General features: G+C 38.5%; 1 protein-coding gene across 6 annotated transcripts in view; it reads right to left on the reverse strand.

Annotated features, from left to right (window-relative positions):
* LOC128702366 (transcription elongation regulator 1) overlaps positions 1 to 25912 on the reverse strand; it is a 219576-nt gene that overhangs the window by 23707 nt on the left and 169957 nt on the right. The gene's annotated exons all lie outside the window — the stretch shown is intronic.

The raw sequence follows: 25912 nt of genomic DNA on the forward strand, positions 1-25912 counted from the left end.
TACTGATTTAAAACATTTTTCTCTATCATAAAACAGAAGAACCCCACAATTAATAGATGAGAACACTGCTCGATTATGAACCTCATTTAGACATTCAGTTCTTGTTAAAGCTTTCAAGTCTCGAATACATGGAAAAAAAAAAAACAATGCCTCATTAAAAGTTTGCATCTACATGGTATTTTACTCTATATAATGATCAGCAGTTCCTTATATCTAACCTACAGTTATTATATACAGCAGACCCTCAAATTACACGATATTTTCATTCCTGAAAATGCAGTTAAATAAATCCGTGTTATATAAACTGAAGAATTTAGGGGGAGAGATAGGGTTGCGTTCCTGGGACCCCCCAAAAGCCAAATAAATTTTTCTTCGACATCCAGATCTTACAAAAATGAAAATGATAATGTTGTTTTTGTTGCTTAAGACTACAAATGCAACAGAAATATTATTATTTACCTTAAACTGTGGTTGCTGGTGTACGTCAGTGATTGTGAAGAGAGTGGAGATGCAAGGTGTGGCCCTACTGGGCTGAGGTGGATGGTTGTTGGTTGTCGGCAGAAGTGGATGGTCAAGGTTCTGGTACTAAAGTCAATGGTCGTATTGGAGTGTGCATAAATTCTTTAATGGATCTCTAGCTTCTTGTACCCAGCAGTACATTATACATTATTCCAGAAGCTTGGTACTGCTTGATTGAAGTCAGAGTCCGCTGATGCAACTAGTTTTTTCATCACTTTTCTTGTGTAATTACACTTGAATGACTTTATAACTCTCCGGTCCACTGGTTGTATTAAGATATTGTATCTGGACGTAAAAATACAACTTTTACATGTGGGGTCTATCCAGTCAAGCTTGTGGATGAGTACGGGAACTATCAAGAATGAAGAGTCTCGAATGCAAGGTTCTTGCTGTGCAGGTAAAACTTGACTTCAGGAATAAAGTGATGTTTAAACTGGTCAATAAATATTTCCTCTTGTCATCCATGCTGATTGATTTGACCTCCAAATTACTGGTAAGGTGTTTTTATATACACCTTTCAAAGCATGAGGATTCTTAAAGTGGTAAATAACCATGGGCTTACACTTGAAATCACTTGACGCATTACTGCAAAGGAACAAGGTGAGGTGATCCTTTGCTGCCTCAAAGCCCTGTGCAGCCCTGCAGAGACAATGGTCTCACCCACAGCCAGGTGGTAGCCTGAGCTAGGGAAATATCCCACAGGCGACACTCCAAATTTTTTCCACTCCCTCAAACCGAACTATGTTAATTTTACAAAGTGTTGTATGAAATTATGCCGCAAATTTTCAATAGAGTAATAACCAAAACGTACCAAATAAATCTGTGTAATATGAGGGTCTACTGTATACTAATATATAATACAACTATTAGTAAATTTCTAAGAACACATTTGCAATGCATTCTAAACCTTTTCGTACTCTAATTCCTTTTTCAATTATACTTTTCCAAATATTTTTATGTACCCACAAAATTGTGAACAAATCACAGAACAGGTGGGTCTTGACCCTATGGTAGGCAAGTCAAAAACTTGAAGGCCAGTGAGTTTTAGGTCCCACCTGACATGGGTCTGAGCCCCCACCTGTTCTGAGATTTCTATGTATCTATACTAATTTTGCAGTTTGTTTTTCCTATTTAAATCTTGGTAAGATTCCAACCATTCTCAACAGCCTTCCCACTCATTAACTCCTCATTTTACCATTCCACTTCCATCAAGGTCTATATTTGAATAAATCTGCTTAAGTTTAATGAATAATGGTGTACATGCCTTAGCACAAAGGGGTAACTTACACTATTTAGTATTACACCTAAACAAACACGCACAGTTCATGCTTTAAGAATAACTACAATGTTTGATATACCAGTTACAGAGATTGCCATTGAATTTTTTTTATTCTTTTTTTTAAGATTTAATATGAATATGCTTTCCAATAGCCCAGTAGATAAGTGAAAGCATGGTGCATTTTAAGACAAAAGCATGAAACAAAATTTTAATACTAGACAATATGGAGGACATTTAAAAATTGAATCATTCTGAAAATCCTGTGTTAGCCTTGGCAGCTATTTTCAAATGTGGTCATAATCAATTATCAAACAATGTCGTGCTGTGAGCAAATGTGGCTATATTAAAGGCTACACAGGACGCTGTGGATTTGTTGATAAAAATCTGCCCTGTATATTGCAAACGCAGTGACTAAGCAAGACATACTAAGAGTGCTTGACTTTAAATCATGAGCATGCTCCTAAGTTTCATTCTTGTACTATAAGCTTACCTTCTTTATGGTTAATTGGCAAAAATTTAAATGAAAATTTAATATTTGGTAAAGGACACAAGTGCTATTCGTACAACATTTTATTGTGGCAATGTATCGCTCTCCAGGAGCTTTGTCATGCCTACCAAAGCTCCTGGAGAATGAAACATTGCCACAATAAAATGTCACATTAGTTGCACCTGTGTCCTGTTACCTAATAAACTGATGGTAATTCTACGAACATTATTACAAAATTTAATATTGTCTGGAGAAGATTTACCCAATGTTTTTATACTAAAGCATCTTCCTAGTGGACATTTTTCAATATAGCTGTTACAGTCATTATATCTAGATTGCCTCCAATGTTTAAATTGTCCTACATGTCTAGTACTATTTTGATGTTTCATGATTATCATCATAAAATGAATGAAGAACAAAAGGCACAATACCCTTACTGGAACAATACACAAATAACCTGTACATTAGAAAGTTTATAATGACATTTCGGTCCATTGTGATTTATAAATGGTCCAAGATGGACCAAAACGTTTTCATGCGCTTTTCTATGTGCAGGTTGTGTATAAAATGTATGGCATGTTCACATATTAATATCTATCTACTGAACTAAAACAGTGTGTCCCACAGGAAGCAAGGCATCAGATAATAATAAACGAAAATACTGTAATAATAATAATAATAATAATTATTAATATATAATAATTTCATTACCTTCCAGTTAAATTCTGAAAAATTTGTTCTCATTACAAATGAGGCAATATCCTATTACGATATTTTAACCCTCTGACTGTCGCAACACCCAATCCTGAGGTGTCTCCTGGTGTCGCAAAGTTTAAAAAAAAAAAATTATTTTTTCTTATGAAATGATAGAGAATCTTTTCCCGGTTGTAATGACACCAAAAAAAAACTAAATTTGATGGAAAACTGACGGAATTATGCTCTCGCGAAGTTAGCGACCTCGGCGCTGTTTACAAATTGGCGATTTCGCCCATTTTGAGCCCTATTTTCGGCTAATTCCATTGTTCCAGTCGCCCAAACTCATAGCTATTTCTTTAGAACTCCGTTTTTTCTATCGATTGAGTATAAGAAACTGCCCATTTAATTATTTCAACTACCTAATAATGTGGTCAGAAATTTGCAATTTGGCCAATTTCACAAAAACTAAAAAATATGACAATTTCAAAATAAGGTCCAGAATGAACAATGCAGACATTCCTGGCTCTAAAATAACATTTTCTTTGCTCATCAGTCATGTCTCCAGGCCCCTCTGATATTACTCTTGCTTTCTATTTTTAATTTTTATTCAAACAAAAAATAGAAGACTTACTATTATGCAGACTACTGCAATACTGTAATAACTGTATAAATAACATCAATGACTGCATATTAGAATGGCTACTTGGACATTTATTGAACAATGGCATCATTTGTTTACTTTTGAACATTGGCAAAAATCAAACATTTCCACTACTTTGAGCTCCATTTCTAGGTTCTTTTTATAGAAAAATCAATCAAAATCACCTCTATTTCTATAATATGTTTTCCATTCTATCAAATGAGACCAAGAAAACGAGAATACAACCATAAATACTATATGAAAATAGACCACAAAGTCGGCATTTTAATTTAAAAAAAAACGGTCGGAGTTTTTTTTTTCTCATTATGCACTGCGAGCTCCAGGATTTTTTTTTATATGGTGCACACTGACCACACAGACCCATTCTCTCACATGTGGGCCTACCAGCATTCTCCTGCTTGATTTGAAGCCGCTAGAATTTATGAGTATATATACGTCAAACACGGTACCTCGTAAGACATATATATATACGGCCACGATAGTCAAAGGGTTAAACTGTACCACAAAAACAACCAGTAAGTTTGAAGAAAAAACTAAAATGATTCTCGTATAGTTGCACAAAGATAATGGCACCTCCAGGTTAATAATTTAAAAAAGAAAGAGCAATGAAAGCAATGTTAATTTTGCAGTGTCACATTATTTTTTGGTTGCTAGTACCTTCCATATATTAACAGCCATAAATCAACATTCTCTTTTTTAACCAGGAAATATGCAAAAAGTTGTATCCCTGCACATTTTTCTTAATATACTGTACCCAAGAAAAAAAAAAGTGCTCAGGCAAGCCCAGCAACATCCTTCACAAGTGTGGTAACCCTGTATTTGTCACTTGGTATCGACTTGTGCAGCTTCAGCCTTGTAACCCTCTAAGTGTATTTTTCAAATTCTGGTATTGTAAGCCTCTTGTGTCACTTTTATATACAATAATGAGGAAGGCATGAAAAAGGGTAAAAAGTTTATATACAATATTTATTACAGTACTCCACAGTGCAAGTGCTCTGTTTAGATGCTGGCTAACTGGAGAGAATACATTAGACTCTGCATCTTGCTACTCTCTCAAATAAAACAAACATGACAAACTTACCTTCCAGGGTAGAGAGATTCTTTCTACTATGAGCAAGCACAAATCTGTACTTTAAATGCATACTCCCTACCTTACCAAAAAATATTTCTGTTAAGCTTTCGTTGATTTCTCAAGTCTTTCTTTGGAGTATTAGCCAGGATGGTTAATAACCCAAATTAACCTGAGAAAGCAAAAGTATGGCTTCTTTCTGTTGGGGTTCTCAGTCTTCTCAACAAGGATGTAACCCACAACAAATTACTAACACCCAGATCCTTATTTACTTGTTAGATGAACAGGGGAAGCAGATATAACAAGGCTTGTCCATACACAATTGAGGAGACATATGATCAGATCTCCTTACACCTGCTGCCACTTTCAACTTGGCAGTACACAGATACTCCCTCTCCTCTAAATTTCACAGTACAGTGAACTCCTGGATTACGTAGTCGTCGGATTTCGTAATATTCAGAATAAGTAACGTTTTTTCATCAAAATATTGGCTCAGTGATCATCACTGAACTTGGTAATAGTCATTCATCTTGAATGTGTACGTGCGCTGACACACCATTTACAGCCAGTGTGCTATTGTTTACCAGCCAGTGAGGACAATCCCATACGTTCATATGATACATTTTGTATTATTCCATTCTTTTTAGTGCTTGAAACTGCTAAATAAGCCACCATGGGCCAAAAGAAAGCTCCTAGTGCCAGACCTTTGGTAAAGAAGGTGATAAACATGATAGAATTCAAGAAAGAGCACACCAGTCAGAGTACTTCCCCACACACACCAGCCAGGGCACTTACCCCCACACTACACAGGGTACTTCCCCCCCCCCCCACACATTAATTGATTTGAGTGGGACTTGCACATGAGTGAGAATTATCAAAGCTTAATGCTTGGGTAGCATTGAAAATTGTGTTGGACAAATATTCTGATAGTGGGAGGGTTTGTGAAGGACCTGCCTAGTATGGGCCAACAGGCCTGCTGCAGTGTTCCTGCTTTCTTGTGTTCTTATGTACACCAGCTGAGGAAACTGCTTCATATGAGGAGAGAGAGACTCCATGGGGAAGTGGAACAGAATTCTTCCTCCGTAAGCCATGCGTGCCATAAGAGTTGACTAAAATGCCAGGAGCAAGGGGCTAATAACCCCTTCTCCTGTATATATTACTAAATTTAAAAGCAGAAACTTTTGTTTTTTCTTTTGGGCCACCCCACCTCAGTGGGATATGGCTGGTATGTTGAAAGAAGAGGAGGAGAGAGGGAAGAAGGTGCCTTCTTCAAAGATTAAGGACATCTGTGCAAAGTGGAGTGAGGTGCAAACATTTATGGAGGAACATCATCCGAACCCTCTCCTCTCCTCCCATCTTCCATACACCAACAAGAGTCTTCAATAAAGTTAAGTGTGATATAATTGTTTTATACTTAGTTTCTCATTCTTTTCTGTATGTAAATCTGTATTTAATCTATAAAAAAATAATTTTTGTTAATACTTTCGGGTGTCTGGAATGGATTAATTGGATTTACATTATTTCTTATGGGGAAAATTAATTCAGAAATCATCAGATTCGGGTTTAGTCAAGTCACTCTGGAATGGATTAATTACAAAATCCGGGGGTCCACTGCATCCATAAAGATATTATATTCATGTCTCTTTTCCTATATTAATGTACCCAGGAAATAAGTATTTTATTCATTTCTCATTTGCTTTAGTCTCACTAATCCCCAACATTGAATTTTAATTAAAAGTGAAATAAAATACTACTATAATTTTTTTTTTTACCTAACTTAAACCTCTACTGATACAGAGGCTTTCGATAGTTGCTGCAAAATATCACATAAAATAGAGAACAAGATTGACATTTGTGTGCAACCCATTCTTGCACAAGTGATACTTGAGCAGTTTGAATATTTACTGATGATGCCCAGTCATTACATTGCCAGACATGTTTAAGAAGGGCTTTAAATATGCTTCTTGTTAACCTTTTCATTGGCTATCACACAGAACTATGTCATGGAGGCCAGGGTCTGTCACTTAGTTCAACATTATAAGCTCAGCTGAATCAGATAAGCTGTAAGTGCTAAATTTTGCAACAAATATGAGAGAATGGGTCTACAGAGTGAGAGTCCACTGTTTTTTTTTTTTTTTTTTCAACAAGTCGGCCGTCTCCCACCGAGGCAGGGTGACCCAAAAAAGAAAGAAAATCCCCAAAAAGAAAATACTTTCATCATCATTCAACACTTTCACCACACTCGCACATTATCACTGTTTTTGCAGAGGTGCTCAGAATACAACAGTCTAGAAGCATACACATATAAAGATACACAACATATCCCTCCAAACTGCCAATATCCCAAACCCCTCCTTTAAAGTGCAGGCATTGTACTTCCCATTTCCACGACTCAAGTCCGACTATATGAAAATAACCGGTTTCCCTGAATCCCTTCACTAAATATTACCCTGCTCACACTCCAACAGATCGTCAGGTCCCAAGTACCATTCGTCTCCATTCACTCCTATCTAACACGCTCACGCACGCTTGCTGGAAGTCCAAGCCCCTTACCCACAAAACCTCCTTTACCCCCTCTCTCCAACCCTTTCGAGGACGACCCCTACCCCGCCTTCCTTCCCCTATAGATTTATATGGTTTCCATGTCATTCTACTTTGATCAAGTCTCTCTAAATGACCAAACCACCTCAACAACCCCTCTTCTGCCCTCTGACTAATACTTTTATTAACTCCACACCTTCTCCTAATTTCCACACTCCGAATTTTCTGCATAATATTTACACCACACATTGCCCTTAAACAGGACATCTCCACTGCCTCCAACCGTCTCCTCGCTGCTGCATTTACCACCCAAGCTTCACACCCATATAAGAGTGTTGGTACTACTATACTGTTGCAACCCCTGAATGGGTTACAATGATTATTATGTATATATAATGTATATTACCTTTTCATTTAATTTTATATTGCTTATATTTGCGATAATAGCTAAATCGTAAATGTATGACTTTATATTATTATTTGACTATTATATTGTTATTTAGCTTATGTTGTTAGGATGTATATAAAATGTGCTCAGTTAGGCTTGATTGTCAAACTACTGTAATTATCGCTTGTCGCTCGTTATACTGCCGGCTTCTGAGCTGCAGTTGTCCACGTAGCTATCACGTGATCGAGGGGGGGGTGTCCTCACCTCTCGTAAAGTATTCAGTCTGCTGGAGACTCGCTTGGTGGTGGGACAGATTGTCTGTCTCATTATTCTTGTTAGTTCTGTAGAACTTTGTTCTAAGAACATTGTATAGACTTAGTGATTTTCGACGTTGTACTGAGGTTGTGTGTCACATTGACACTCTGAACATCTCAGGTCCTTAGCTATAGCTTCTGACCTAATTTTGTACTGGTTCCTGTGTATTGTCACAGTCACAGTTTTACCTATGCTGAACAAAGATTCAGTATTATGGGAGTTTTGTAACTTTTGTGGAGGATCTGCTGATGGTCCCTACTTAGTGTCGTTATATTATTTCCCAGTTCCTGATTCTGTGTCGCAGTCGCTTGATATTGCATTGCTATTGGGCTTAGCATTCTTTGTTGTTCAAGCAGACTGTTTGGGTTGCCAGTCGGTCAAGAAGTTAGTTTATTTGAGGACTTTGTCAGTCACTTGTTTAAGTCTAATTCGAGTCTTGAGACACAGCTAACTACTTAAGAGCACTTATACGCATACACATACTTGTACATATTTGTAATATCTTATTAAATGTTAATGTACCTGACGGTACTTAAGAATTATAAATGTGATATGTGCTTTCAGCACAATAATATTGAACTCGAGAGATTGATTTTATTTTGATTGCTGTAATTAATTTAATTTGATAATATTCCTCTAGACAACTTACTACTTAATAAATTTATTAAATTTTAACTTCTCTAGTTAGTAGCCTACCAGTTGTAATCCTAAAGCACTATTGAACCATACTGAATTTAATGGATAATTGGACAAGGATACTGACTACTTGTTACGAAAACCCAGTAACAGGCTGGATGCTAGAAGGGCAGTCCTTTCTAGTATTCACTGGAGATCTCTAAGCTTTTAGAATCGCGTTTTTTGTAACAAATGGGGGCCTGTCCGGGATGCTCTTGATCCAAGGTGTTGGAGAAATTGTCCAGTTTGACATACTAGTGAATCTATGATCAAACACTTTGAGTACTTTCCTAATCTGAAGACTTTGAGTTTAGTCTTGTACAACATACCAGGTGGATGTATGTACCTGACTGAGTCTCTTGATCCAAGGAGATGGAAATACTGTTTATGAGTTCTAGCTCTAAGACAACCAACACTAAAATTCCTATTAGGATTATAGTTTCCCATGATCACTCTCTCGTAGTACAATTATTTTCGTGATGTATGCCAAAGTGAAACAGTTAATTGATACTCTGACTTTGTCTGAGTTAAGTACATTAAAACTTCAGATGTGTTGGCAAGTAGCCAAGTATCTCGGTGTGACGTATAACAGGAATTACACCGCTGAAACTGTCAGAGCATTAATTAAAGATATATTGTTTCCTGCTCATACAAAGATGTCTGATTATGATTCAGATTCAGAAAGCCTAGTGTCACAATTAGGAAGTATGACTCTATTTGATGAAGAAAGAGCAACTAGAGCAGAAGTGAGCCTAGTGGCTGAGCCTAGTGTAGCTCAGTTCTCGCTCACACCTTCCCGCCTCACTGACACTATAGCACAGAGTGTAGCTGGTTGGATGACAGCCTAATACTAGTACAGTGTATGCTACACCTGTATTTACGTATCCTAGACCAGATCTAGACTCTCTAGAGACGGCTGGACCAAGTGTCCGACCTAAGGACCGTCCAGACCATGTTAATTTCCCTACTCCTCCATTACCCACTGGTCCTATCTCTCAGGAACAGTTTGAGAAGTTTGAACGCCTCATTATGTTGCAGACTGCACAAATTGAGGCACAGAGGAGATTGAACGAAGAAGATTTCCAAAGAGAAAATGTTCGTCTGGGAAGACAACAGACTGAGATATCACAGGACACATTTTGTAACAGTAAAGGACATACTAGAGAGTATTGCTATAAGTTAGAAAGAGATACGAGAAACAGTCGTGTGGCTGGCGCCCCCACACAAGTCGTATCCTCTTCCGAGCAACAAAGGCACCAAAAGCCTAGCAATTCCTCTTATCCTACTGTTTTAGATAATGTTACTCAGGATAGATGACTAGCGTCAGAAAGTGTATCTGACGAAAAGATTCGTTCAGCGATGAGTCCTTACTTTTCGAGAGATAAAGTAGGATTTGACGAATCACATCTAACTGAGATAATTTCTTTCAGAGACACTGGCAGTTATCTCACGTTATTATGAGAAGATGTACTGCCCATAACTGACGATACCTATTGCAAGATAGATGTATTGTTAGAAGCCTATGGAGGGGCTGTTATAAAAGTGCCTCTGCACAAAGTATACATTGAAACAAGCTATTATACTGGTTATATTTCAGTGGGTATATCCAGTGGTGTATTTCCCATCAGGTCAGTGGACTTGTTGATAGGGAACGATATCCTTCATGCTGGTATATGTAAGGAACCACTTGTGATTGATAATACCACTGATGATAATTATGCCATTGAAGCTTGTAGAGAGAAACCTATTTTATTTCCTCTCAGCGCAATTACTAGAGCTATGTCAAAGATTCAACAACCATCCTTGTCTCCTGTTGAGTTAGTGGATGACGATGATTTGGGCTTGAATATGTTGTTTAGTGACGCTCTGCGCCCAGGATCATTAACACTGACTCCCCCCAGTCATCAACCTAGTCAGGACACAACTGACGTTAAATTTCTTACTCATGATGATTTAATCAAGGATCAGTTTGTTGATCAGTCACTGGAAAGACTGAGAGATATAGCAGTTACTGAGAGTGAAGCAAAGGATCTCGATAATTGTTACTATTATAGTAATGGTGTACTGATGGAGAAAAATACATCTAAGTTGTCAGCTGATAGTGTTTCCACCACAGTCAAGAATCTCGTAGTGTTACCAGTTACATTTCGTGAACAAGCCATTGATTTTGCTCACAATAGTCCCATAGGAGGACATTTGGGTGTCAAGAAGACACTCGGTAAACTGGCAAAACATTTTACTTGGCCAAAGATGAAGGAAACAGTAGCTGATCATGTGCGACATTGCCACGTGTGTCAAGTGACAGGCAAGCCAGCGCACACACCTCCACCTGCGCCTCTCATTCCTATCACCGTGCATGGTGAACCATTCTCACGTCTTATTATTGATTGTGTTGGTCCTTTGCCTAGAACCAAACTAGGAAACCAATACTTATTTACTATTATGGACGCTGCAACACGCTATCCCGAAGCTATTCCTATGAGAAAAATTAATGCTCGTGCTATTGTGAGAGCGCTGATGAAATTTTTCTCCCAGGTTGGATTGCCACGAGAGATACAATCAGATCAGGGATCTAATTTCACTTCTAAGATCTTTCGAGAAGCATTATCCCACCTAGGAATAAAGTCTGTACTTTCAACCAGTTATCATCCACAGTCACAAGGGGCTCTAGAGAGATTTCATCAGACACTGAAGTCCATGATGAGAGCTTATTGTGAACATTTTTCTAGAGACTGGGATGAGGGTATACCTTTTCTTCTGTTCGCTATGAGAGAAAGTGAGCAAGAAAGTCTCGGGTTTAGTCCGTTTGAACTAATATTCGGACACCAAGTGCGTGGTCCTCTCGCAGTGTTAAAAGACGTGTGGACAGGAAAATCAAATCCATCATTGAGTACTTCACCTTCATTAATGCAGCAACATCTGACAGCCGCTAGAGAGCTAGCTTTGAAAAACCTAGTTTCAGCCCAAGCTAGAATGAAGCAGCATTATGACAAGCGTGCTGTCTCTCGTTCTTTTAAAGCAGGAGATAAGGTGATGGCTCGGAAATTAGTACCAGGTCATGCTCTACAAGCCAGGTATGATGGTCCCCTGGAAGTAGTGAAAAAGCTTAGCGACGTAAATTATTTGGTACGTACGCCTGGGAAAAAGAAATCTAATCATGTGTACCATGTTAACCAGCTTAAGGCATACTACGCTAGTCCTCTACCTACTACTTCTATTCTTCCTAGGACAGAGGAAGAAAACGTCAGTCTACCTGACATCTCTAGAGGTATAGAGGTGCGTTTAGAAAATTCTGTGACTCTACAGTCACTAGACGATTTTCTTAGTAACCTTGGGATTGTTAAAGCTGGTGATATTAAAAACATGATTTTGAATTTCCCTGAATTGTTCGGTGATGTTCCTAAACGTTGTACTCTGGGTGTACATGACGTTGATGTACAGGGAGCATCACCCATTAAGCAATCACCATATAGGATGAGTCCAACAAAGCATAAAGCATTAAGAGAAGAAGTTGATTTTCTGTTATCTCACGGACTTATTGAGCGCAGTAAAAGTCCATGGGCATCTCCCTGTATTTTAGTGCCTAAACCTGACGGTAGTTTCAGGATGTGCACTGATTACAGGAAAGTGAACTCTGTCACCTTGCCTGATGGTTATCCTCTACCTCGCATTGACGACCTTATTGACCGTGTGTCAGGAGCCCAGTTTGTCAGCCGTTTAGATCTCTTACGAGGCTATTATCAAGTCCCGCTTACTGAACGTGCTCAAGAAATATCTGCTTTTACTGTTCAAGATGGATTGTTTAACTACCTCGTCACCCCCTTCGGCCTATGTAACGCGGCTTCTTCATTCCAACGTATAATGAACGAGTTGACCCACAACTTAGAAGGAGTAGAAGCCTACCTTGACGACTTAGTGGTGTACAGTGACGAGTGGGAACAGCACTTGACGCGTCTCAGAGCATTGTTTGAGAGACTGGCGCACTACAACTTCACTGTTAACTTAGCTAAATGTAGTTTTGGTCAAGCCAAGATTACCTATCTAGGCTTTTGTATCGGCCAAGGTGAGGTTGCTCCTATTGAGGCTAAGGTTCGTGCAATTTCTGAATTTCCAGTGCCACAGGATAGGAAAGGAGTACAGAGATTCCTGGGTATGGCAGGATATTATCGCAGGTTCTGTCCAAACTTTTCTCAGATTGCCGCTCCTCTCACTGAGCTTACTAGTAGCAAAGTTCAGTTCACCTGGACTAGAGATTGTTCAGACTCGTTCAAAAGGTTGAAGCGCTTGCTATCCTCTGCTCCTGTGTTGAAGAGTCCTAATTTCAATCTTCCCTTTTTTTTACATATAGATGCGAGTTGTTATGCAGTGGGTGCTGTACTGCTCCAACAGTCAACATCCACTGACATTCTCCATCCTATATGTTACTATTCATCTAAGCTTAAACGACACCAGAAAAATTATGCCACTATTGAGAAAGAGGCTCTAGCTCTTGTGGTGTCCTTGGAACATTTTGACGTGTATTTGGGCACTTCCCCATTTAAAATTAACGTTTTTTCTGACCACAATCCACTCACTTATATAAATACTATGAAGAGTAAAAATGCTAGGATCATGAGGTGGGCCCTCAGAATCCAACCTTATTCTATTAGTATAAAACACATAAGTGGTCATTGTAATGTAATTGCTGACGCTCTGTCTCGTCCTTAATAATTATCAATTACATTAAATTAACGTAATTTTATGCCCAAATACCTTTTGTTACTTGCTATGTCAAATTCAGTAAAGTAACTTAATCCCTCCAGCCCATATTAACTATATATACTCATGTCATGTCTAATTATTATATTTATATATTCACAGTAATGTGTAAGGAGGAGACAAGCTGAGTGTTGAGCGAGTAGTGTGGTGCGGGTGATGTACTGCGTGACGCAACACTGTCCTGTCGCAGACCCCCCCCCCTCACTACACACCTTAAGCTGTTTCATACTCAGATGTTCATACTGCCTAGCATTCCACCACCACTACTTAAGAGTGGAATGCAGTCTCCTCTACTATGATCGAGCCTCAACGTGCCCTCCTTGTCAGCGCTATCCTGTCTCTACACTGATGTACATAACCACGAGTATACAGAGATACGATACTGTGTACTGCCCTAGAACTAGAGACATATCCTAGTGACGGACGCTGTGAAATTGTAGAGGTGCTTGGCACAAGAGAGACTCGTTAATATTGATATTGATAATATTGATATGAGTAACCAGAAATAATGTGAAAGACATTCATGCAACTCCTAGTGCGACCCTCTGTCGTGTTGGGGGGGGTGTTGCAACCCCTGAATGGGTTACAATGATTATTATGTATATATAATGTATATTACCTTTTCATTTAATTTTATATTGCTTATATTTGCGATAATAGCTAAATCGTAAATGTATGACTTTATATTATTATTTGACTATTATATTGTTATTTAGCTTATGGTGTTAGGATGTATATAAAATGTGCTCAGTTAGGCTTGATTGTCAAACTACTGTAATTATCGCTTGTCGCTCGTTATACTGCCGGCTTCTGAGCTGCAGTTGTCCACGTAGCTATCACGTGATCGAGGGGGGGGTGTCCTCACCTCTCGTAAAGTATTCAGTCTGCTGGAGACTCGCTTGGTGGTGGGACAGATTGTCTGTCTCATTATTCTTGTTAGTTCTGTAGAACTTTGTTCTCAGAACATTGTATAGACTTAGTGATTTTCGACGTTGTACTGAGGTTGTGTGTCACATTGACACTCTGAACATCTCAGGTCCTTAGCTATAGCTTCTGACCTAATTTTGTACTGGTTCCTGTGTATTGTCACAGTCACAGTTTTACCTATGCTGAACAAAGATTCAGTATTATGGGAGTTTTGTAACTTTTGTGGAGGATCTGCTGATGGTCCCTACTTAGTGTCGTTATATTATTTCCCAGTTCCTGATTCTGTGTCGCAGTCGCTTGATATTGCATTGCTATTGGGCTTAGCATTCTTTGTTGTTCAAGCAGACTGTTTGGGTTGCCAGTCGGTCAAGAAGTTAGTTTATTTGAGGACTTTGTCAGTCACTTGTTTAAGTCTAATTCGAGTCTTGAGACACAGCTAACTACTTAAGAGCACTTATACGCATACACATACTTGTACATATTTGTAATATCTTATTAAATGTTAATGTACCTGACGGTACTTAAGAATTATAAATGTGATATGTGCTTTCAGCACAATAATATTGAACTCGAGAGATTGATTTTATTTTGATTGCTGTAATTAATTTAATTTGATAATATTCCTCTAGACAACTTACTACTTAATAAATTTATTAAATTTTAACTTCTCTAGTTAGTAGCCTACCAGTTGTAATCCTAAAGCACTATTGAACCATACTGAATTTAATGGATAATTGGACAAGGATACTGACTACTTGTTACGAAAACCCAGTAACAGGCTGGATGCTAGAAGGGCAGTCCTTTCTAGTATTCACTGGAGATCTCTAAGCTTTTAGAATCGCGTTTTTTGTAACAATACTTTCATACATTCCCTTCTTTGCCTCCATAGATAACGTTTTTTGACTCCACATATACCTCAACGCACCACTCACCTTTTTTCCCTCATCAATTCTATGATTAACCTCATCCTTCATAAATCCATCCGCCGACACGTCAACTCCCAAGTATCTGAAAACATTCACTTCTTCCATACTCCTCCTCCCCAATTTGATATCCAATTTTTCTTTATCTAAATCATTTGACACCCTCATCACCTTACTCTTTTCTATGTTCACTTTCAACTTTCTACCTTTACACACATTCCCAAACTCATCCACTAACCTTTGCAATTTTTCTTTAGAATCTCCCATAAGCACAGTATCATCAGCAAAAAGTAACTGTGTCAATTCCCATTTTGAATTTGATTCCCCATAATTTAATCCCACCCCTCTCCCAAACACCCTAGCATTTACTTCCTTTACAACCCCATCTATAAATATATTAAACAACCATGGTGACATTACACATCCCTGTCTAAGACCTACTTTTACCGGGAAGTAGTCTCCCTCTCTTCTACACACCCTAACCTGAGCCTCACTATCCTCATAAAAACTCTTTACAGCATTTAATAACTTACCACCTATTCCATATACTTGCAACATCTGCCACATTGCTCCTCTATCCACTCTATCATATGCCTTTTCTAAATCCATAAATGCAATAAAAACTTCCCTATCTTTATCTAAATACTGTTCACATATATGCTTCAATGTAAACACCTGATCTACACATCCCCTACCCACTCTGAAACCTCCTTGCTCATCCGCAATCCTACATTCTGTCTTACCTCTAATTCTTTCAATTATAACCCTACCGTACACTTTTCCTGGTATACTCAGTAAGCTTATTCCTCTATAATTTTTACAGTCTCTTTTGTCCCCTTTCCCTTTATATAAAGGGACTATACATGCTCTCTGCCAATCCCTAGGTACCTTCCCCTCTTTCATACATTTATTAAACAAAAGTACCAACCACTCCAACACTATATCCCCCCCTGCTTTTAACATTTCTGTCATGATCCCATCAGTTCCAGCTGCTTTACCCCCTTTCATTTTACGTAATGCCTCACGTACCTCCCCCACACTTACATTCTGCTCTTCTTCACTCCTAAAAGATGGTATACCTCCCTGACCAGTGCATGAAATTACTGCCTCTGTTTCTTCCTTAACATTTAAAAGTTCCTCAAAATATTCTCGCCATCTACCCAATACCTCCATCTCCCCATCTACTAACTCCCCTACTCTGTTTTTAACTGACAAATCCATATTTTCCCTAGGCTTTCTTAACTTGTTTAACTCACTCCAAAATTTTTTCTTATTTTCATTAAAATTTCTTGACAGTGCCATTTCTTGACAGAGTCCACTGTATATATATAAAAAAAAGAAAACTGCCGCACATGTTGCATGACAGGAAAAGTAAAAATCTTACCATGGTTTAAAAGATTGACTTTGAGGTGATTTCTAGGAAGGTTTTATAGTTTTAGTGGCTGTTTCCTGGATTCATTTGATAGAATGCAAGACATACTACTGCAACTGAGAAGATTTCGGTTGGTTTCAGGACCAGAAATAGCCTGAAATTGAGCTCAAAGTAGCAAAAATATTAAATTTTTGCCAATTTTCCTGAGAAGTAATGCTCCCCACACCCCATTCCTCTGTCTGTTCTACAGGCTTTTATTAAGTCTGATTTGATTATTGGGATGCCATAAACCATGACCAATCATTCCTGATTATATTTTATCATCCATAAAATAGAAATGGAGTAAATCTTCTATTGTGATTATGAATTCAAAATGGAAGGCAAGTGTAATACAGGAGAAGCCTGGGGGCATGATTAATGAACAGAGGAATATTTTAGTGCTAATAATGACTACATTACTAGGTAGTAGATTGGTAGACAGCAACCGCCCAGGGAGGTACTACCGTCCTGCCAGGTGAGTGTAAAACTGAAGCCTGTAATTGTTTTACACGATGGTAGGATTGCTGGTGTCTTTTTCTGTCTCATAAACATGCAAGATTTCAGGTACGTCTTACTACTTCTACTTACACTTAGGTCATACTACACATACATGTACAAGCATATATATACACACCCCTTTGGGTTTTCTTCTATTTTACTTCTAGTTCTTGTTCTTGTTTATTTCCTCTTACCCCCATGGGGAAGTGGAATAGAATTCGTCCTCCGTAAGCCATGCGTGTTGTAAGAGTCAACTAAAATGTCGGGAGCAAGGGGCTAGTAACTGCTTCTCCTGTATATATTACTAAATGTAAAAAGAGAAACTTTCCTTTTTCCTTTTGGGCCACCCTGCCTCGGTGGGATACTGCCGGTGTGTTGAAAGAAGAAAGAATGACTACATTATTTGTTTATTCTATTTTTAAATTCCTCCTCAGAGAAATGGAGAAGAATCCTATCTCCATAAGCCATGCTAGTCATAAGAGGTGGCTGAAATGCCAGGAGCTAGGGCCTAGTAACCCTTTCTGTATAAATTACTAAATGGGACATGGTTGGTGTTATAAAAAAAAATTTAAATTGATATTTTTTGTAAAATTTGGCACATTACCAACTTCTGTGCACTTTACAGGGTAGTAGTAATAGTTGAGTGGGTGATTTCTTGTATTCAATTGATAAAATGGAGGACATACTAGTGAAATAGCTACGAATATTGTTGAACAGAGCAATGAAATTGTCTTAAAATAGGACTCAAACTCAGCAAAATTGCCAATGCATAAATTAAGCCCACACCACTAACTTTGCACCAGTATAATTCTGTAAGTTTTCCCATTAAATTTTGTACTTTTCGGCGTTATCTTCAGGAGATTCTCTACCGTTTCAGAAGAATATATTTTTATTTTAAAAACTAGACATTGAGAGCAATATTAATTTTCGGGGGCTGGATACCAGAACGTAGATCTACGTTCTTACCACTAGTGCTCCAAACGTAGATCTAAGTTTTATGTCCTGAGATGCCTGGTCAGCACAGAATGGGTCTTAACACTTAGTGTGAGCAGTATTAAAAATCTGGGACCATTTAGTACCTTGTGGGAGCACCTGTTCAATTCAGCGCCAGCTAGAGCAAACAGCGTTGCAAACACCAAGGATTCACTAATGTCATGTTGTATAAACACTCCCCTTTTAAGAGGAAAGTGATGTTCACCCCGAGTTTAGTTATTGAGGTAGATGTGGCCATAAGTGGTAGCGGAAATATAAAAAACCTCAATAATAACCCATGTGCAACACCCTTTCAACTTTGGTACCACTGGTAGTGTCATCCTGCCGTGAATGTCTTATAACCTATGCCCTAAGTAAAAATAAAATTCTGGATTGTGTAATACATGTTTGGCAGGTAGGCTGATTGGCTGTCTCTAACCAAAAAAATACAGACAAAGTGCTATACTGTGCTTGTATATATCATGCATAATAATTATGACTGGCAACTGGCAAGGAATATGCACTTTTAATTGCTCATGAAGGAGACATGATCATGTGTAATACCAGTTGATTCATGAGCAACTCTGAGATGAGACACAAGCAGACAGAAAGACACGCACACACAGGCAGACGGAGAGCTAGACAGACAGACAGAAAGCTAGACAGACATGTTTATGTGTAACAGTGAAAACATATAAAGCCAAGGCAGCAGATTTTTTTTTTTTTTCAACAAGTCGACCGTCTCCCACCGAGGCAGGGTGACCCAAAAAGAAAATACTTCCATCATTCAACACTTTCACCTCAACCATACATAATCCCTGTTTTTGCAGAGGCACCCAGATACAACAGTTTAGAAGCATATATAAAGATATATAACATATCCATCCAAACTGCCAATATCCCAAACCCCTCCTTTAAAGTGTAGGCATTGTACTTCCCATTTCCAGTACTCAAGTCTGGCTATATAAAAATAACCGGTTTCCCTTAATCCCTTCAATAAATATTACCCTGCTCAAACTTCAATAGCTCGTCAGGTCCCAAACACCATTCGTCTCCATTCACTCCTATCTAACACACACACACTTGCTGGAAGTCCAAGCCCCTCACCCACAAAACCTCCTTTACCCCCTGCCTCCAACCTTTTCGAGGACAACCCCTACCCCGCCTTCCTTTCCCTAAAGATTTATACGTTCTCCAAGTCGTTCTACTTTAATCCATTCTCTCTAAATGACCAAACCACCTCAACAACCCCTCTTCAGCTCTCTGACTAATACTTTTATTAAATCCAAACCTTCTAATTTCCACACTCCAAACTTTCTGCATAATAATATAATAATAAGAATCTTTCCTCCGTAAGCCATGCGTGTTGTAAAAGTCAACTAAAATACCGGTAACAATGGGCTAGTAACCCCTTTTCCTGTAATAATTACTAAAAAGAATAAGAAGAAAATTTTCAAAGTGAGAAGTCTGAAAGTACGTGGATGTTGTGCAAATGATAAGAAAGATATGATTGTGGATGTTATGAATGAGAAGAAGTTGGATGTCCTGGCTTTAAGTGAAACAAAGATGAAGGGGGTAGGAGAGTTTCAGTGGAGAGAAATAAATGGGATTAGGACAGGGGTTTCAAACAGAGTTAGAGCTAAAGAAGGAGTAGCAATAATGTTGAAGGATAAGCTATGACAGGAAAAGAGGGACTATAAATGTATTAATTCAAAGATTATGTGGAGTAAAATAAAGGTTGGATGTGAAAAGTGGGTTATAGTAAGAGTATATGCACCTGGAGAAGAGAGAAGTGTAGAGGAGAGAGAGAGAGATTTTGGGAAATGTTGAGTGAATGCGTGGGGAATTTTGAACCAAGTGTGAGGGTAGTAGGTAAATTTGGGGTGCCAGGGGTAAATGAAAATGGGGAGCCTTTAATTAAGCTATGTGTAGAAAGAGGTATAGTAATAAGTAATACATATTTTATGATGAAGAGGATAAATAAATATACAAGGTATGATATAGCACGTAATGAAAGTAGTTTGTTAGATTATGTATTGGTGGATAAAAGGTTGATGGGTAGGCTCCAGGATGTACACGTTTATAGAGGGGCAACTGACATATCAGATCATTATTTAGCTGTAGCTACAGTTAGAGTAAGAGGTAGGTGGGAAAAGAGGAAAATGGCAACAAGTAAGAGGGAGGTGAGTGTGCATAAACTAAGGGAGGAAGAAGTTCAGGTGAGATATAAGCAACTATTGGCAGAAAGGTGGACTGGTGCAAGTATGAACAGTGGGGGAGTTGAAGAGGGGTGGAATAGTTTTAAAAATGCAGTATTAGAATGTGGGGGAGAAATTTGTGGTTATAGGAGGGTGGGTGCAGGAGAAAAGAGGAGTGATTGGTGGAATGATGAAGTAAACATTCTGATAAAAGAGAAAAAGTTAGCTTATGAGAGGTTTTTACAAAGCAGAAGTGTTATAAGAAGAGTAGAGTATATGGAGAGTAAAAGAAGGGTGAAGAGAGTGGTGAGAGAGTGCAAAAGGAGAGCAGATGATAGTGGGAGAGGCACTGTCAAGAAATTTTAATGAAAATAAGAAAAATTTTTGGAGTTAAACAAGTTAAGAAAGCCTAGGGAACAAATGGATTTGTCAGTTAAAAACAGAGTAGGGGAGTTAGTAGATGGGGAGGGGGAGGCTTTTGGTAGATGGCGAGAATATTTTGAGGAACTTTTAAATGTAGACGAAGAAAGGGAGGCGGTAATTTCATGCACTGGACAGGGAAGTACAGTGGACCCCAGGTTCACGTCATCAATCCGTTCCTGAGAGCTCATCGTAAAGCAAAATTATCGGAAAGTGAATCAATTATCCCAATAAGAAATAATGGAAATCAAATTAATCCGTGCAAGACACCCAAAAGTATAAAAAAAAAAAAACTTTTACCACATGAAATATTAAGTTTAATGCAATAGAATAATTACAATAGCAATAATAAAAATAGAATAAACACAATAGAATAATTGACACTTACCTTTAATGAAGATCTGGTGATGATTGATGGGATGGGAGGAGGGGAGAGTGTCGAAGTTTTTAATGTTTAGAAGGGGAATCCCACCCCATTAAGACTTGAGGTAGCAAGTCCTTTTCCGGGGTTACTTCCCTTCTTCTTTTAATGCCACTAGGACCAGCTTGAGAGTCACTAGACTTCTGTGGCCTAATCACACTATGTATGCCACTACGATTCTTAAATCTTTCAAACCAACCTTTGCTGGCCTTAAATTCACTCACATCACCACTAGTTGCTGGCATTTTTCTAATTAAATCCTCATGCAACTGCCTAGCCTTTTCACAAATGATCGCTTGAGAGATGCTATCTCCAGCTACCTGTTTTTCATTTATCCACACCAGTAACAGTCTCTCAACATTTTCTAACACTTGCGATCACTGTTTTGTAATCACAGTTGCACCTTTGGCAAGAACAGCTTCCTTGATTACCGTTTTCCTGCTCACTATAGTAGAGATGGTTGATTGAGATTTACTATACAACTTGGCCAGGTCCGACACACGCACTCCACTTTTGGGGCCCATGGTGACTTATTTTGCAGGAACAAGCACCAGAAACAGTGATAATATGGATAATATGGAATGTACCGAATGTATCCTTAGATGTGCGCACACTGGCTGGTTTGTAAACACTGGCACACACGGGGAAGTTCAGGCCACATGTGGACACGTCTCGTACGAATCGCATCGCGCACCAGGTTTTGTTACGGGAACCGGGGCAATTTTTTGGCGATATAACGCTTCAGATACCGGATTTATCGGTTACCGGTGGCTTCGCGAACCAGGGGTTCACTGTATACCATCTTCTAGGAGTGAAGATGAACAGGATGCGAGTGTGAGGGAGGTGCACGAGGCATTACGTAGAATGAAAGGGGGTAAAGCAGCTGGAACTGACGGGATCATGAGAGAAATGTTAAAAGCAGGGGGGGGCGGGGCTATAGTGTTGGAGTGGTTGGCATTTTTGTTTAATAAATGTATGAAAGAGGGGAAGGTACCTAGAGATTGGGGGAGAGCATGTACAGTCCCTTTATATAAAGGGAAGGGGGACAAAAGAGATTGTAAAAATTAGAGGAACAAGTTTATTGAGTATACCAGGAAAAGTGTACGGTAGGGTTATAATTGAAAGAATTAGAGGTAAGACAGAATGTAGGATTGTGGATGAGGAAGGAGGTTTTAGAGTAGGTAGGGGATGTGTAGATCAAGTGTTTACATTGAAGCATATATATGAACAATATTTAGATAAAGGTAGGGAAGTTTTTATTGCATTAATGGATTTAGAAAAGGCATATGATAGAGTGGATAGGGGAGCAATGTGGCAGATGTTGCAAGTATATAGAATAGCTGGTAAGTTACTAAATGCTGTAAAGAGTTTTTATGAGAATAGTGAGGCTCAGGTTAGGGTGTGTAGAAGAGAGGTAGACTACTCCCGGTAAAAGTAGGTCTTAGACAGGGATGTGTAATGTCACCATGGTTGTTTAATATATTTATGGATGGGGTTGTAAAAGAAGCAAATGCTAGGGTGTTCGGGAGACGGGTGGGATTAAATTATGGGTAATCAAATACAAAATGGGAATTGACACAGTTGCTCTTTGCTGATGATACTGTGCTTATGGGAGATTCTAAAGAAAAATTGCTAAGGTTAGTGGATGAGTTTGGGAGTGTGTGTAAAGGTAGAAAGTTGAAAGTGAATATAGAAAAGAGTAAGGTGATGAGGGTATCAAATGATTTAGATAAAGAAAAATTGGATATCAAATTGGGGAGGAGGAGTATGGAAGAAGTGAACGTTTTCAGATACTTGGGAGTTGATGTGTCGGCGGATGGATTTATGAAGGATGAAGTTAATCATAGAATTGATGAGGGAAAAAGGCGAGTGGTGCATTGAGGTATATGTGGAGAGAAAAAAACATTATCTATGGAGGCAAAGAAGGGAATATAGGAAAGTATAGTAGTACCAACACTCTTATATGGGTGTGAAGCTTGGATTGTGAATGCAGCAGCGAGGAGGCGGTTGGAGGCAGTGGATATGTCCTGTCTAAGGGCAATGTGTGGTTTAAATATTATGCAGAAAGTTCGGAGTGTGGAAATTAGAAGGTGTGGAGTTAATAAAAAGTATTAGTCAGAGGGCTGAAGAGGGGTTGTTGAGGTGGTTTGGTCATTTAGAGAGAATGGATCAAAGTAGAATGACATGGAGAGCATTTAAATCTGAAGGGGAAGGAAGGTGGGGTAGGGATCGTCCTCAAAAAGGTTGGAAGGAAGGGGTAAGGGAGGTTTTGTGGGCGAGGGGCTTGGACTTCCAGCAGGCGTGCGTGAGCATGTTTGATAGGAGTGAATGGAGACAAATGGTATTTGGGACCTGACAATCTGTTGGAGTGTGAGCAGGGTAATATTTAGTGAAGGGATTCAGGGAAACCGGTTATTTTTATATAGCTGGACTTGAGACCTGGAAATGGGAAGTACAATGCCTGCACTCTAAAGGAGGGGTTCGGGATATTGACGGTTTGGAGGGATATGTTGTGTATCATTATACGTATATGCTTTTAAGCTGCTGTGTTCTGAGCACCTCTGCAAAAACAGTGATTATGTGTGAGTGAGGTGAAAGAGTTGAATGATGAAAGTATTTTTCTTTTGGGGGATTTTCTTTCTTTTTGGGTCACCCTGCCTCGGTGGGAGACGGCCGACTTGTTGGAAAAAAAAAAAAATTGCCCTTAGACAGGACATCTACACCACCTCCAACTTCCTCCTTGCTGCAGCATTTACAACCCAAGTTTCATACCCATATAAGAGTGTTGGTACCACTATACTCTCATACATTCCCTTCTTTGCCTCCATGGATAACGTTTTTTGTCTCCACATATACCTCAACGCACCACTCACGTTTTTTCCTTCATCAATTCTATGGTTAACCTCATCCTTCATAAAGCCATCCACTGACATGTCAACTCCCAAATATCTGAAAATATTAATTTCTTCCAAACTCCCTCTCTCCAATGTGATATCCAATTTTTCTTTATCTAAATCATTTGATACCCTCATCACCTTACTCTTTTCTATGTTCACTTTCAACTTTCTAACTGTATACACCCTCCCAAACTCATTCACTAACCTTTGCAACTTTTCTTTAGAATCTCCCATAAGCACAGTATCATCAGCAAAAAGTAACACTATCAACTCCTATTTCACATTTGATTCATCATAATTTAATCCCACCCTTCTACCCAACACCCTAGCACTTACTTCTTTTAGTACCCCCTCTATAAACATATTAAACAACCATGGTGGCATTACACATTCCTGCCTAAGACCTATTTTTACTGGGAAGTATTCTCCCTCTCTTCTACACACCCTAACCTGAGCCTCACTATCATCATAAAAACTCTTTACAGCATTTAGTAACTCACTACCTATTCCATATACTTGCAACGTCTGCCACATTGCTCCCCTATCCACTCTATCATATGCTTTTTCTACATAAATGCAGTGAAAATTCCCTACAATTATCTAAATACTGTTCACATATATGCTTCAATGTAAACACTTGATCTACACATCCGCTACCCATTCTAAAGCCTTCTTGTTCATTTGCAATCCTGCTCTGTCTTGCCTCTAATTCTTTCAGTAATAACCCTACCATACACTTAACCTTTTATACTCAGTATACTTATTCTCCTATAATTTTTACAATAGGAAATTCTGTCGAAAAATTTACATTTTATAGAGGGATACTCAAAACTTTGTGCATTAAATTTCATTTTAAGTGAAGCGACACATTTTTCTTAGTTTGGCAGCATAACCTTTCAACATATAGGTTTGAAATGAGCAAATAATTCCTACAGTGCAATCCCTAGTATTATCTAAGGAAGACACACACCTATATCTAATGATTAGTGGCAAAACAAATTAATTGGGTAGAGCATATTAATATTCTAGCTCTAAATACTTTTGTATTATTTAGGAAATTCAATAACTTTTCTCCACTGTATCAAGACAATGCTCTAGAATAAACGAAAACCACTAAATAGCGAAGTAATAAAAAATTACCCCAATTATAAAGAACTTTTCACTGTCCATGGTATTATTTCTCTCTTCAAAACTTTTTTCTGGGGTGCTAAACCTGTATGGGCCATTCAGCATAGACTGATGGAGGCTCAAACTTCCATCTGCTAATCGAAAAAAACTAGTTTCATAGCCAGGCTTTCTTTAGCTTTTGTCACAACTAGGATATAGTGATTGCTTATGGAGATGAGCAAAATGAGGATGCTTGGATATCTTTCACCTGAGCCAATGAATCCCTAAAGGTTTTAATAAATGTTAAGTATGGGGTTAACTGATAATTTCTCATGGTAAGGCTGTTACGAAGAAACCTTTAATACAAAATATTCTGATCTGTGCATTTTTGGGATATAGTACTGCATATCATTTCCCCTTTAATTTACATGTTATCTTAAACTGCTCTACGTTTCAACCCTCGCATATTTTATCATGAATCAACTTAAATAACAAAACCAAAGAAACATTCCATAAAAATGTTTACCACATATACAGTAGGGCCCCGCTTTACGGCGTTCTGCTAATACGGTCATTTCAAATTATGACCTAAACTCTCTATACGGCTCCCCCCACCTGACTTTCTAATACGATCACCCCACCCCACCCTGTTTGTTTACATTGTCCATGAGCTCTGTGAGCACCATGTCTCTCCACTGTGTCTGGAAACTCCAAAATTTCAAGTGTTTTTAAAAGTTATTTCATATTTTA

The sequence above is a fragment of the Cherax quadricarinatus genome, chromosome 80, assembly GCF_038502225.1.
Source record: "Cherax quadricarinatus isolate ZL_2023a chromosome 80, ASM3850222v1, whole genome shotgun sequence".
In the NCBI taxonomy this organism is placed as follows: domain Eukaryota; kingdom Metazoa; phylum Arthropoda; class Malacostraca; order Decapoda; family Parastacidae; genus Cherax; species Cherax quadricarinatus.